The 14,568-nt window shown below is 33.9% G+C and overlaps 1 protein-coding gene across 1 annotated transcript in view; it reads right to left on the reverse strand.

Annotated features, from left to right (window-relative positions):
- Positions 1 to 9,369, reverse strand: part of LOC136856618 (uncharacterized) — a 707,676-nt gene extending 698,307 nt beyond the window's left edge. Inside the window, exon 1 of the mRNA XM_067134550.1 lies at positions 9,063 to 9,369. The gene's annotated coding sequence lies outside the window, so the exon portion shown is untranslated. The remainder of the gene's footprint in view (positions 1 to 9,062) is intronic.
- Positions 9,370 to 14,568: the final 5,199 nt, after the last annotated feature.

Consider the following 14,568-nt stretch of genomic DNA (forward strand, 5'->3'; position numbering starts at 1 on the left):
GGGAAGTCACGTTACAAAAGCTACAGCATAGCGCAAGGTTTGAGAACCAGGATTATATGGTCATTATCTGACGTATGAGCAACTACATAACACTGCTAATGGGGAGTATTTTCGACCCTAATAAAAGGATGCAAAACACATAATGATAAATATAAGTGATATTGCTAAGTTCCTTTATATGCAAGTCTATGATTTCACCCTTATGACGAGGAAGGTGAGTTTTAAGCCGCAGAAAGAAGGTGAACTTATAACTGTCAAAAAATCATCAACATTACAGATCATGTACGATACGTGACCCATACTTGATGAATCTGGCTGCCATACGTACGATAAAAGATCCATAATGAATGAACCTGACTGCTATCAGAATAAAGTCACAAAATCGACAGGATAACCCTGACTGTACCCATAATAATGCTTCCAAAATTCAGAAGGATAAAGGATACCATAAAAACTATATATATGATGCAATTTCCGGTTTACTGATTAAATGACTGACTTGACATTTAGTTGATAAATCAATAAAAGGAGATAGACAAATACTATATAAAGACACACCACCTTCTACATTATTATTATTATTATTATTATTATTATTATTATTATTATTATTATTATTATTCAAGAGATAAACCTATCCGTACGGAACACGCTCAAGCGTCTAAAGAATAGTGTTCATTTGCAGTAACAGAATGCAACAGGAAATACAGAAAGAACACATCAGTTATTAGGCAAGAAAATAATAAATGAACAAATTAACAAATAAATAAATAAAAACGTGCATCTTTAAAAGTAAAACTAGTCTGGTTATTATATATACAATGCACACTGACCGGCCTTCCACACTAACTGCAAATAAAGGTACATACACCTGTGCAATATAAATGAGTAAAACCTAAAAGAACGAAAAAGGTTAATGGGGTAATACCTTTCAGTTACAAACGATGCACCCTCAATATATTGTAAAGAGAGAGAGAGAGAGAGAGAGAGAGAGAGAGAGAGAGAGAGAGAGAGAGAGAGAGAGAGAGAGAGAGAGAGAGAGAGAGGGCAATATATATACCAGGTTGGCAGTTTAATGGTTCTCCCCAAAAATACTGGAATCACGAAAGGATTACAGCGGGTGTAATCCTGTTAGCATTTAAGAGTTCCAGGTGGTCCAGGAGAAGGGGGGGATTAATGAAAGGTAAATCTATTGCCGTTCTATGGCAGTTAATCCCTTTCGAAAACACATCCATTAAAAAATATCATTAACTTGCAAGAGAAGTTTTCAAGGTTTCAAAATGATATGAAACTTATTCAAATCTTTCATCAAAGACGTTTCATGAGTTCTCGATAAAATTTCAGTGTTGTTAATCATGACTGATCGAAGCATGTTACCTGGCACTGCGATAACTATAAGTATAATTATATATAAAAAAAACCTGTTCGCCAATTATGCTACTAAAGCAATTTGATAAGGCCTTGAAGAAGGTATGACTCTTATATGTATAAAGACATACAGTAATCGCTACACGCATAATCTTTATACAACAGAATACACAATTTAGGCCAAAGGCCAAGCGCTGGGACCTATGAGGTCATTCAGAGCCTGAAATAGAATTTGACAGGAAAAAGGTTTGAATGATGTAACAGGAGGAAAACCTCGCAGCTGCACTATGAATCAATTGTTAGGAGAAGGTGGAAAGTAAGATGGAAGAAAGAGAATATGAATGGAGGTACAGTAAAAGGAATGAAAGGGGTTGCAGCTAGGAGCCGAAGGGACGTTGCAAAGGAACTTGAGTAATTCCTACAGTGTACCGCATGAGGTGCACTGACGGTACTACCATCTTCCATGCCATAATCTTTATTTTTCCTTTACTCTTAATATTTTCATTAATTTTCTAGCTGTAAGGTTAATGAATAGTAATAATTTAAAACAATATTTTCTAAATCATTTTTATGTTGGTTACTTGTCCTCACATAATGCTATGCAAAAATACCACTATAATCTCTAACGTCTCATTGCTTCTCTTAAATAAGAAATACTGCATAAGCGACAAGAACACTAAAGATATTTGCAAAAATCATAATTAAAAATAAACACTCTTCTTATCAATTGTGTCCATAGTAATTGCTCATCTCAAACTATGTGAAACAATTGATACTTATCAATCCTGCACTTGTAAAATACTTCATGGAAAAAGTAAGTACTTATAAATACAAACTAATGTCATTATTTTCCCATTTAAAATACTGTCAGTTACCCGTGATGTGTACACATCTCAAATGGCACAGAGTTAAACATTACTCATAAAAATCTTGACGCGCCCCAAAATTAATTTTCAACGTGGAAAATAATAAAAAAAAAAAATCAGTTTCCACTAAAAGCTAAATAATACAAGTAAAATATGCTCCGAAGTTTCTTCGGCGCAACAGAGTTTTCTGTACAGCGTATAATCAAGGCCACCGAAAATAGATCTATCTTTCGGTGGTCTCGGTATAATGTCGTATGAGCCGCGGCCCATAAAACTCTAACCACGGTCTAGTGGTGGCCTATCCTATATAAATGCCAGAAGCACGATTATGTCTAGGTTTAACCTTAATGAAATAAAAACTACTGAGGCTAGAGGGCTGCAATTTGGTATATTTGATGATTGGAGGGTGGATGATCAACATACCAATTTGCAGCCCTCTAACCTCAGTAGTTTTTAAGATCTGAGGGCGGACAGAAAAAGTGCGGACGGACAGACAATAGTTTTCTTTTACATAAAACCAAAAGGAACTATCATTCTAAATACCACAATTCCTTTTCATTTAGGACACAGCAACAAAACAAGACTTAAGGATTTCAGTTTGATTTAGCTGGCCTTGTGTGTTAGACGGGGCTTCTGATCGTTGCGTAGAATGTATATGATTTATGGGCCTATAGATTTTTCACGGCACACTAGGTAGAATATTTGGTATTTGTACTCCGATTTCTTCAGTAACGAATTTTTAAAAAAATGTAGATATTCGGAATTTTTAAGGGCACACGAAAAGTCATTTCGGAATAGTTACGTAAATCTATTGGCAAAAACGATTTCATCAATCTTTTATTTATTAATGAAGTGCGTGGGAATATTTGCGACGGAATACTGTTTCGGAATTATTACAATGAAAGCATTATCTTTTTGTTGGTGCGATCAGAGTACCGTCCGTGGCATTATTTTTCCTTCGAATAAAAAGCTCACAGTTAAGAATAGGATATATGTAAAATTTCCCTGAAGAAGGACATAAACTTATTAAACATCCGTAATATATAAACATATATATATATATATACAACACAAATATATATATGTATATATATATATACATATAAATACATACATGTATATATACACGATAGCCGGGTGGTCAGTCACTGTCCATGCTATTTGTGAACCAAAGGCTACGGTTAGAATCCTGGCTAGCGCAGAAGCACTTACGAACTAAATTTCCTTTTGAGGGTGAGTTATTCCCAAGGTACTGCGAACTCGACATGAAACGGCATTTGATATTATATATATATATATATATATATATATATATATATATATATATATATATATATATATATATATATATATATATATATATATATATTTATATATGTATATATATATATACGTATACCTGTACATATGATTATAGCTAATTTATAAAGACAGACAAGGTGGAATATATATATCAATTAATTGCAAGCCTTACATCTTTACTTAAACGAGCCCTTTGGCATACAATACCAGAATACTTAAAACATCCCCGCCATGAAAACTTTTTTAAATGCTCCAATACGATGGACATTTTCGAGGAATTTCTGACCGTGTTCTCCCTTGTCTATTTCTTTTTTTTTTTTTATTCTTCTCATCCATTTAACCAATTTCCCTCGTGTTTCTTATCTCGAGGCCCCCGCCCCACCCCCGCCACCGCCTTCAACGCGCTTTGCAAATTTCTTCTACTAATTCATCTCCGTGAAAGATAAATGGTTCTTGGCTGGCGTTATTTAAAGCTTAAGTTTGAGTATTAAGATGGAAATTCCGAATGTCGTGGCCTGCTGTTCTACTTTTTTGTAGAGGATTTAATATTTTCTGAAATTAATGTGGGTTTATGTAATTATGTTGAAAGGTCAGTCTTGACATCAGTCTAACCATAATTTTACTGGGCAGGTATATACACACAGGTATATACTGTATATATAACTACATATACACACAATATATACTGTAATATATATATATATATATCTATATGATAATCATATATATATACATATATTGATAATCATATGTATATATAACTACATATGTATATATAACACACACACAATATATATATATATAGTATATATGTATACAGGTGCATTTATAACAACATAATAAATTGCATTGTGTTATATTATATAAACACATAAAGTTCTGTCAGATAAAGTTTGGTCAGATTCAGATAAATAAACTAAAGACTTAAAATATCTTCAAGAATATGACTGTAGTCAATCCTCGTTAGGAAAACTTCTGAACAACTTTTAATAACTTATCGGCTCGACCTCTTCCATAAAAAGATAATGAAAGCTTATGTAATATCAAACAATCCAAGACTTTTCACTTTACAATAAACTGTGTCACCCAACAGTAACCCAAAGTCTTTCTTAAATGGACAAGGTATCTTTTTTCTTTTTGCTGATATCCCCAAGAGTCAGCGATAAAGTCTACGGTATACTGTCACATTTTCAAGTTACTAAGCACTTGCAGTTCGTGTCGATAACTTGGAAAAATAAGTGTGTGTGTGTGTGTGTGTGTGTGTGTGTGTGTGTGTGTGTGTGTGTGTGTGTGTGTGTGTGTGTGTGTACTGACTGTTACAGTGGATTCCACTTTTACTAATGCACTTTACAAAACGTACTAAATAATTCTCATAACTAGGGTGGGCGGCAAAATAAATTTAAGAAACACTGTTAACCTTGTAGCCCCATAAAAAATTTATCTGTAGTGACCAAATTATCATCATTCTTGTTTAATGCAAACATATTCGTGATATTTGTGAACTCGCCACAGATATTATCATTCATTTTTATAGCAAGCATATCCGTGACATTTCCCCCCCAAATTGTACTTTTTTCAAGTAATATAATCTATTAATACATAGGCTATATTAATATACCTGTTAATATTCAGAGAGAAACATATATATATATATATATATATATATATATATATATATATATATATATATGTATATATGTATATATTTTATAAAAATATAAGACATATATATATATATATATATATATATATATATATATATATATATATATATATTTTATAAAAACATATATATATATATATATATATATATATATATATATATATATTTATATACATATATTGTTATATGAATGAATACATATATATATTATATATATATATATAAATATATATATTTTATAAAATATAAGTATATGTATATTTATACACATATATTGTTATATGAATGAATACATATATATATATATATATATATATATATATATATATATATATATATATATTTTCATATATACATACATAATATACAGATATATATATATATATATATATATATATATATATATATATATATATATATATATATATATATATATATATATATATATATATATATACATACAGACCACACAAAAAGCTACAGAAAAGAATAAAATAAATTCTTAAATAAACTCCACTAAGAAAAACGACCAGACTAAATCAGTGCTACCCTACATTTAATTATACGACCATAAAAATACATCTCCAACTACAAACAGTTTCCAAAGGGTACTTTCAAATAAGAGCCCCGTCTCCACAAGATGAAAATGGAAAAGGAATAAAATTTAACGATTAAAATCTTTCAGACTTATTTAGAGTAAAATTTCATTGAAATTTCATGGAAGTGTTCAAAACGAGTCTAAGGCTTGAAAATTTATATATATATAATATATATATAATGTATATATATTTATAAATATATATGTATTATACATATATACTGTATATATATATATATATATATATATATATATATATATATATATATAGTTATGTGTGTATATACTGTATATTATATATTATATAGATATATATATTTATAATACATACATATATATACTGTATATATATACACACGCAACACACACACATATATATGTATATATATAATATACATACATATATATATATATATATATATATATATATATATATATATATATACTCGTATATATTGCCGATTTCTCCTTGTACATACCTTTAAGGGTTATTAGTCAGTGAATCAACTTACTGTAGTAACATTATTATTATTATTATTATTATTATTATTATTATTTAAAAACTGAATTGGGGAATTTCTCTAATCCCTTATCACATTCACCTTCAACACAGCAGTGGTACTATATTCTTTTTCATTCGACCTTAATAATGAAGATTTTTCTCAAAAAGATAAAAGAAAAATACCCGTGAGTCAAAACCTACAAATCATCATTCTTATAATGGATATAACCATAAGATTATGAAGAAATCCACAAGGATTAGTGTTAGATATTTATCAAAGATATATGTACAAAAGTATCTTTATATATATATATATATATATATATATATATATATATATATATATATATATATATATATATATATATGTCTATATATAATATATATATATATATATATATATATATATATATATATATATATATATATATATATATATATATATATATATATATATATACTACATCACTGGATTGCTTCACCATTCTAGTGACTCCGTGTGATTATGATATTTTCATAATTCTTAAGATGTATAGTGCTTTCGCAAACATTGCTAACACACTATATAAGATCAATATTATATGCAGAAACTTAAGCCCTGATTTACTGATTGATTGACATTTTAACTGGCGTCGTAGCTACGATCACTGAGAGTATAAATAAAAAAAACTGGCCCAAAAATGAAACATTTCAATACTAATTTTCCATGAAAGCAATAAAGCAATGAAATGCATGCATTATTATTATTATTATTATATTATTCAGAAAATGAAACCTATTCATATGTTAAAGGGCCACAGGGGCCACTGACTTAAAATTCAAGCTTCCAAAGAATATGGTGTTCGTTAGGAAGAAATAAGAGGAAGTAAATTGAAATACAGAAAGAAGATATCACACTTATTAAAAAAGAAAAAAAAAATTATATAATTGATAAATACATAAAAATGTGTTAAAATGCAAGGAGAATAGTATTAGGGAAGTAATGCTCCGAGACATTCTTGTCGTATAATAAACCCAAATATCTACAGGCTCTTCAATGTATAAAATTGAACAAGAAAATTATAAACTCATATCAAGCCATCATATGTCCTCCAAGAAGCCCTTAATCTTTCCGCGCTAATATGAAAACGAAAATGAATGTGAATATGATCATGATTATGCCATCTGAAATGTGGTAATAAAATGATCTAGTTTCGTGAAATGAGTTTGAAAAGGTGACCACAAATTTATAATTACGAATATAGTGAACGAAAGATCTGAGTATTCCAGCATACATATGCATACAGAACACTAATGTTTGGGAAGAGAGAGAGAGAGAGAGAGAGAGAGAGAGAGAGAGAGAGAGAGAGAGAGAGAGAGAGAGAGAGAGAGAGAGAGAGAGAATGACGGTAAATTGTAAAAACTGCAAATGAACTGGCATAGGGGGAAAATGCTACTGAGAGAGAGAGAGAGAGAGAGAGAGAGAGAGAGAGAGAGAGAGAGAGAGAGAGAGAGAGAGAGAGAGAATAACTATGTTGTAAAAACTGGGAATGAACCCGCATAGAGAGAAGAAACTAGAGAGAGGAGAAGATGATACCGAGAGATCGTGAACATAGAGAGAGAGAGAGAGAGAGAGAGAGAGAGAGAGAGAGAGAGAGAGAGAGAGAGAGAGAGACTCTGGACGACCATGCTTATGATATCACGAACATCATTATCAACTGCTCTAAACTCTTTTAAAGCACTGATTAACCAGTGTAACCCAAAAAAAGAAAGAATTTATGATGATACTAAAAAGGAGAAAAACAGGATAGATCGGAAATAGATAATAATAATAATAATAATAATAATAATAATAATAATAATAATAATAATAAATTAGTTACTACAGTAAGGGAATGCCAGGTCTTCAACGAGTAGTGAAAAGCTAAGTTGCTTCATAGATAAAAAATTCTCAATGGGCGAAATCACCAATATATATATATAGTGTATGAGAGAGAGAGAGAGAGAGAGAGAGAGAGAGAGAGAGAGAGAGAGAGAGAGAGAGAGAGTGTGTGTGTGTTAAATCACAATAAAAGTAATTTTTTCAGTACAAAAGAAATTGCCTCGAATTTGAGGCAGCAATATAATTTCACTTACAAGCATTTCATGACCTCCTAGAGAGAGAGAGAGAGAGAGAGAGAGAGAGAGAGAGAGAGAGAGAGAGAGTATCAAATCCCACGCATTATACCTTAACAGACTAAAAAAAAAAAAAATCTGCATTTGTTTAAACAAAGAATTAAAATGTCTGTCAAAAAGACATTGCGTAACTTATAGACGTCATGCGTTTCCGTCCAAGGCACTGCTTGCCTGCCTGCCTGCTTGATTTTCCTTCACAACAAAGCACCACTACTCCGCGAAACCGTCGTTCCTGCTTCCGGTTCTCACGCAGTCAGTTTACACCGGGCTTTATTCCTTCGCCCATTCGAAAGCAAAACGGTCTTCTCGCACGAATTTAGGCGAATGACGGGAAACATACAGACATGAGAGACGAGTCACACTGGCACATAACACGCAGGACTCTGTCTGTCCATTCACTGACAGAATTATAGAAAGGTGTGATCGACATGAACCTGAAATTCAGAGAGGCATTTCTGTATCTAAAAACGTTGGAGAGAAGAGAATCACTACCACCACATACTCGAGTCACAAAACACTTATTTTATAAAGATTCCCAGAGCGGTATTCACTCGACGTCCAATTTCTAGAGGGTTAAAAAAAAAAGAAAAGAAAAGGGCACAAGCGCACACACACACAAACACGAGATGGAGATCACGAGTCAAAAAAACGGGTGGGCGGAAGAAGACGGAGGTGAGTAACGGAAAAGGTGCCGTATGTCTCACCTCCTTCGCTCCCGGGGCCACACTGATTGGGTCTCAGAGTCTGCGAGCTGCTTCTGCCACTGGCAGAGAGCGGAACATCCCTCCACCACCACCATCACCTCGCGTCGTAACTCTGGCATCCCTCCTCCCCTCCCCCTACGACCTCTCCTCCAACAAAACCCCCCTTCGAGCTCCAACAATGCCCACAGCTTCCAGCCTACCAGCACCCCATCTGCCACCAATCCGAAACAGGTGAGAGAGAGAGAGAGAGAGAGAGAGAGAGAGAGAGAGAGAGAGAGAGAGAGAGAGAGAGACTTCATTTCTGCGTGACCTAACTCAGGACGTAAATGACCCAAGTTTTCGAATGGATTAACCCTAATGTTGAATTTCCGACCGATCGAAATTTAACATTCGGATACCGGGTCCCTTCCTATATAGGACGTCACGAGACGTGACACTTGAGAGAGAGAGAGAGAGAGAGAGAGAGAGAGAGAGAGAGAGAGAGAGAGAGAGAGAGAGAGAGAGAGGACTGACCTTTCAGAGTACAAAGATTAAGACTATTATTAAACATGTTGTGTGTAAATACCAGTAGTTCATATTCACAGTGCTTGGCGTACACTAATGACTACAATTTTATAAATTGACCAGAAGCCTATTTTAACAAATTCCGAAATGACTCTTATTATAATTACCCAAGACTAAATCATGGTTTGCTCAAAATAAAATATGTACTATTTGAGGGATAACAAAATAACAATATGCCATTGTTTAGATAATAATAATAATAATAATAATAATAATAATAATAATAATAATAATAATAATAATAATATAATATAGTCCTCGATAAGCAATTAGGGGCATTGTTCATCTGAAAATTATTTTTTTACCCATGCACATTATATAAAAATACTACTGGATAGATAGAAATCTATTGCCATCACACACTGAAATTCAAGAGAAAAATATTTTCAATGAGAAAACTAAAGCATTTTTTAAATGGATGAAAGTTTGTATTTATCTAATCTATCTATTTTGCTATCGTATCGGTTGTGGCGCAGATTCGTAGGTGTTGCTTTGAAACTTCCGTCTATTCATCAGTGTCCTGTCCGGTTTTAAATGTCGAAAGTCTAGCATTTTATCAATTAAACTGTTTCTAGACTGCTATGCAAATGAGAAGAAACAATGATCAGATCACTATAATAATAATTAATCTCAAATACCGGGATTCATCAGAATACCTTAAAAGATCTTTCTATTGTTAGTGCCACTATTACGAAAGACCTTATTTTAAGTTTATCAACCTGAACGACGTACGACGTGAAAATGAGAGAAATTGCAGAGAAAAAAAATAGTAAAATGACAAATAACTGACACAAATGAGAACTTGAACAGAAAATAAATCATAAAATGTCAAATAATTGACTCAAGACACAAAGACAATTTGCCTTCAGAGATACTACGTCAAACTGATAAGTAATCAGCTCAGTTTTGACGTACCATTTCAAATCCATTTCATCTCTAAAATGGCGAGACTTCGACTGGTTTTTCATTATGACGTGAGCACCCTTCCTTTCCTTTGTATTATTTCCTTCTACGGTGTTCACGGTGACGTCAGTATGAGGTGAACCTTCTATACTTGTCTGTTTACTTATCTCTTTACATTTCTGCTGAATTTTCGTTTACTTGATTTCTCTTCAATTTCTGTTCGTTTCTTTAGTAATTTCGCCTAGTCTAATCTCATCGCTTTTCTAACTCTTAGACCTGAAGACTTTTTTTTAAAGATGTCTTTGCCTATGGAACTGGAATTTAAAATTTAGGCCAAATGCCAAGCGCTGGACCCATGAGGTCATTCAGCGCTGAAAGGGAAATTCAGAGTAGGTAGGTTTGAAAGGTGTAACGGGAGGAAAACCTCGCAGTTGCACTATGAAATATTTGTTAAGAGAGGGTGGATAACAAGATGGAAGAAAAATAACATGAATGGAGGTACAGTAAAAGGAATGAAAGAAGCTGCAGCTATGGGCCAAAGGGACGCTGCAAAGAGCCTTTAGTAATGCCTACAGTGCATCCCGTGAGGTGCACTGGTGGCACTACCTCCCTACAGGATTCCTTCCTTACGCCATGGAATAAAGGCTTTGACGATTAAATTCACCTTGCTTAAGTAGATTTACGAATGATACATCCTATCATACTTCGTATTAAATACCACAAAACTATTATCTCAACTTAAACTTTAATTATTATCAAAGTGGGTGATCTTCACTTCTGAGGAAAGTTATACTATAGTACTCAGAGCTAGGAAAAGCTGAGATACAATTACAAAGCAACGGAAGTAGTCAAAAGGGACGAAATATGAACGAACAGCAAACTGCACTATAGTTTTACCCATCATTATTCACTAGTATTTAAGTGTTTACCTCTTAAATAAACATTTTTATCTGCATAGCATTTTCTATGAAGACTGTGGCCGAAAGGTGTTTGTGAAAAGTTTGCCTTTGAACACTATAAAAAAACAATAATTCTCGCCTGTACAACTACAAGTATAATTAACCACAACGTATAACTACATATCAAGAGACTTGTGGGTAAATACATATTCCGGTGGATATCAACACAGGGATCTGAAAAGTAGTCCAAGAGGCCTTCGCTAACGAATATTCCAAAAACATACACAGCACTCTTGTTCTCAGTTGTTTCAAAACAAAAGCTTCAGAGCACTCGCGATACCAAGCAGCCCACTCCCAAAGGAAAATGCTGAATGAAGTGACTATTTCCCAGAAGACATAAAACGACTTCAGTGAGGTGTTTACTTTCCCTCTTTGGTTTAAAGGATGCCAACGTCTGACCGTGGATTTGATTTGCTTTTAATCCGTTATGCAAACCAAAGCAAAGCAACCACCCTCTATGGAAACAAGCAAAAAATGCGCCGAAGTTTCTTCGGGGCAATCGAGATTTCTATAGAGCCGCTATATCGTATATTCAAGGCCAATGGAAATAGATCTATCTTTCGGTGGTCTCGGTATAATGCTGTATGAGCCGCGGCCTATGAAACTATATCGATGCCCGGTGGTGGCATCGATGCCATTATGGCTAACTTTAACCTTAAATAAAATAAAAAACTACTGAAGATAGAAGGCTGCAATTTGGTATGTTTGATTATTTGAGGGTGGATGATCAACATACAAATTTGAAGCCCTCTAACCTCAGTAGTTTTTAAGATCTGAGGGCGGGCAGAATAAAGTGGGGACGGACAGATAAAGCCGGTACAATAGTTTTCTTTTACAGGAAAATAAAAAATTTAAACTAAGACTCCTCCGAATGAAGACTCGCGATACAAAGCAACCGCTCTCAAATAAGGACTCGTAATATCTTGACAAAGTCTCCATCAAATGCAGACTTGCAATGCAAAGTAACCAACCTTAATGAAAAAATAAGTTAAGTATACCTTAGTTTTACCAGACCACTGAGCTGATTAACAGCTCTCCTAGAGCTGGCCCAAAGGATTAGACTTATTTTACGTGGCTAAGAACCAGTTGGTTACCTAGCAACGGGATCTACAGCTTATTGTGGAATCCGAACCACATTATAGCGAGAAATGAATTTCTATCACCAGAAATAAAGCCCTCTAATTCTTCATTAGCCGGCCGGAGACTCGAACTCAGGCCTAGCGAGTGCTAGCCGACAACTCTACCGACTCCCCCAACGAGGAACTCCTTTTGACTGAGTACTCGTTAAAGCAACCAGCCTTAAAGTGCAAATCTGAACAAAAAATACCATCAAATACATTCCAAGAGAAAGGAATATCAAATCATGTACCCACACCGTAAAAGAAAACAATAAAAATGTTCAGGTGCAGAATTTTGATATAAAGGTTTGAAACGAGTAACAGGAGGAAAACCTCGCAATTGCACAATAAAACAATTGTTCGGTGAGGGTGGAAAGTAAGATGAAAGAATGAGAATATGAACGGAGGTACAGCAAAAGGAATGAAAGAGGTTGCAGTTAGGAGCCTAAAGAAGGGACGCTGCAAAGAACCTTCAAGTAATGCCTACAGTGCACCGCGTGAGATGCAATGACGGCACTACCCCCGACCCCCCATACGGGGACGACTGATCGAATTATTGCGATCACTTTACAAAAGTAGGACTTCAATAAAGTTATCGCCCATACAAAAATATAAAAACTATACTGCCACAATTCAAGGTACCTGTTAAGCAAGTCTATACCTTAAAACGTTTAAAGAAACAATGAAAAATTAAACGAAGTAAAAGTCCTATATTCTGCAGACCTGAAATAAATTTTAGAAGATAAATGTAAAGTGCTAATTCCGCCACCACATAAAATACCGGGCAGAATTGCAGCTAATATGTAATGACTATCTTTTAATTTTTTTACAAAATTGCAACTAAAAGTCTGAATTCTTACGAGATTTAATACGTTAATGAGAGAGAGAGAGAGAGAGAGAGAGAGAGAGAGAGAGAGAGAGAGAGAGAGAGAGGCTACAGACGTCATTTCCCTGCAGTTTTTAATCAACCTTGAGAGAGAGAGAGAGAGAGAGAGAGAGAGAGAGAGAGAGAGAGAGAGAGAGAGAGAGAGACGTCATTACCCTTCAGTTTTTAGTCAGCATATGAAAGATACGAGAGAGAGAGAGAGAGAGAGAGAGAGAGAGAGAGAGAGAGAGAGAGAGAGAGAGAGAGAGAGAGAGAGAGGCTAGACGTCATTTCCTGCTTTTTAATCAACCTTAGTCAGCATATGAAAGAGAGAGAGAGAGAGAGAGAGAGAGAGAGAGAGAGAGAGAGAGAGAGAGAGAGAGAGCGAGAGAGAGAGAGAAAGAGTCTTTAGCCTACGATTTATATGGAGATATTGAAATGACCACAATAAATGAAGTTGTAATTTAAATAATAAAATAATGAAGAAAGAGAGAGAGAGAGAGAGAGAGAGAGAGAGAGAGAGAGAGAGAGAGAGAGAGAGAGAGAGAGAGCCACCTGTACTAATCTCCCGTCAAGTAAATTGTCGATGCAAAAATAAATTTTAAAAACTTGTAAAATCAACCATCAGGTACAAATCAGCTTGTTGCTCGATTAAGCATGAAAGGAACCAATAATGAATATTCATTTCCATGAATTCTCTTACACAATGTATTTATTCTTTTGGGATTAAACAGTTCCACAAAATACATTGTTGTTCGAAAGGGAAAAAACTATTTCCTTCGCGTTTGGTGTCGAAAATTAAAAATAAACATTTCGGGAATACTCTATCACTATAAATGCAAAAATAGTATAATAATAACCTGTGACATATCAAGTCCTACAAATTTAAGTAAATTAACTTAAAGCCGCAGTTTTTACAAACAGACTCACCCCCGACACAATCATTATGACTACCTCTGCTTTCCTGCTATTAAGAAATGCTATGACAATACATACATAAGC

The sequence above is a fragment of the Macrobrachium rosenbergii genome, chromosome 36 (genome assembly GCF_040412425.1).
Source record: "Macrobrachium rosenbergii isolate ZJJX-2024 chromosome 36, ASM4041242v1, whole genome shotgun sequence".
NCBI classification, from domain to species: domain Eukaryota; kingdom Metazoa; phylum Arthropoda; class Malacostraca; order Decapoda; family Palaemonidae; genus Macrobrachium; species Macrobrachium rosenbergii.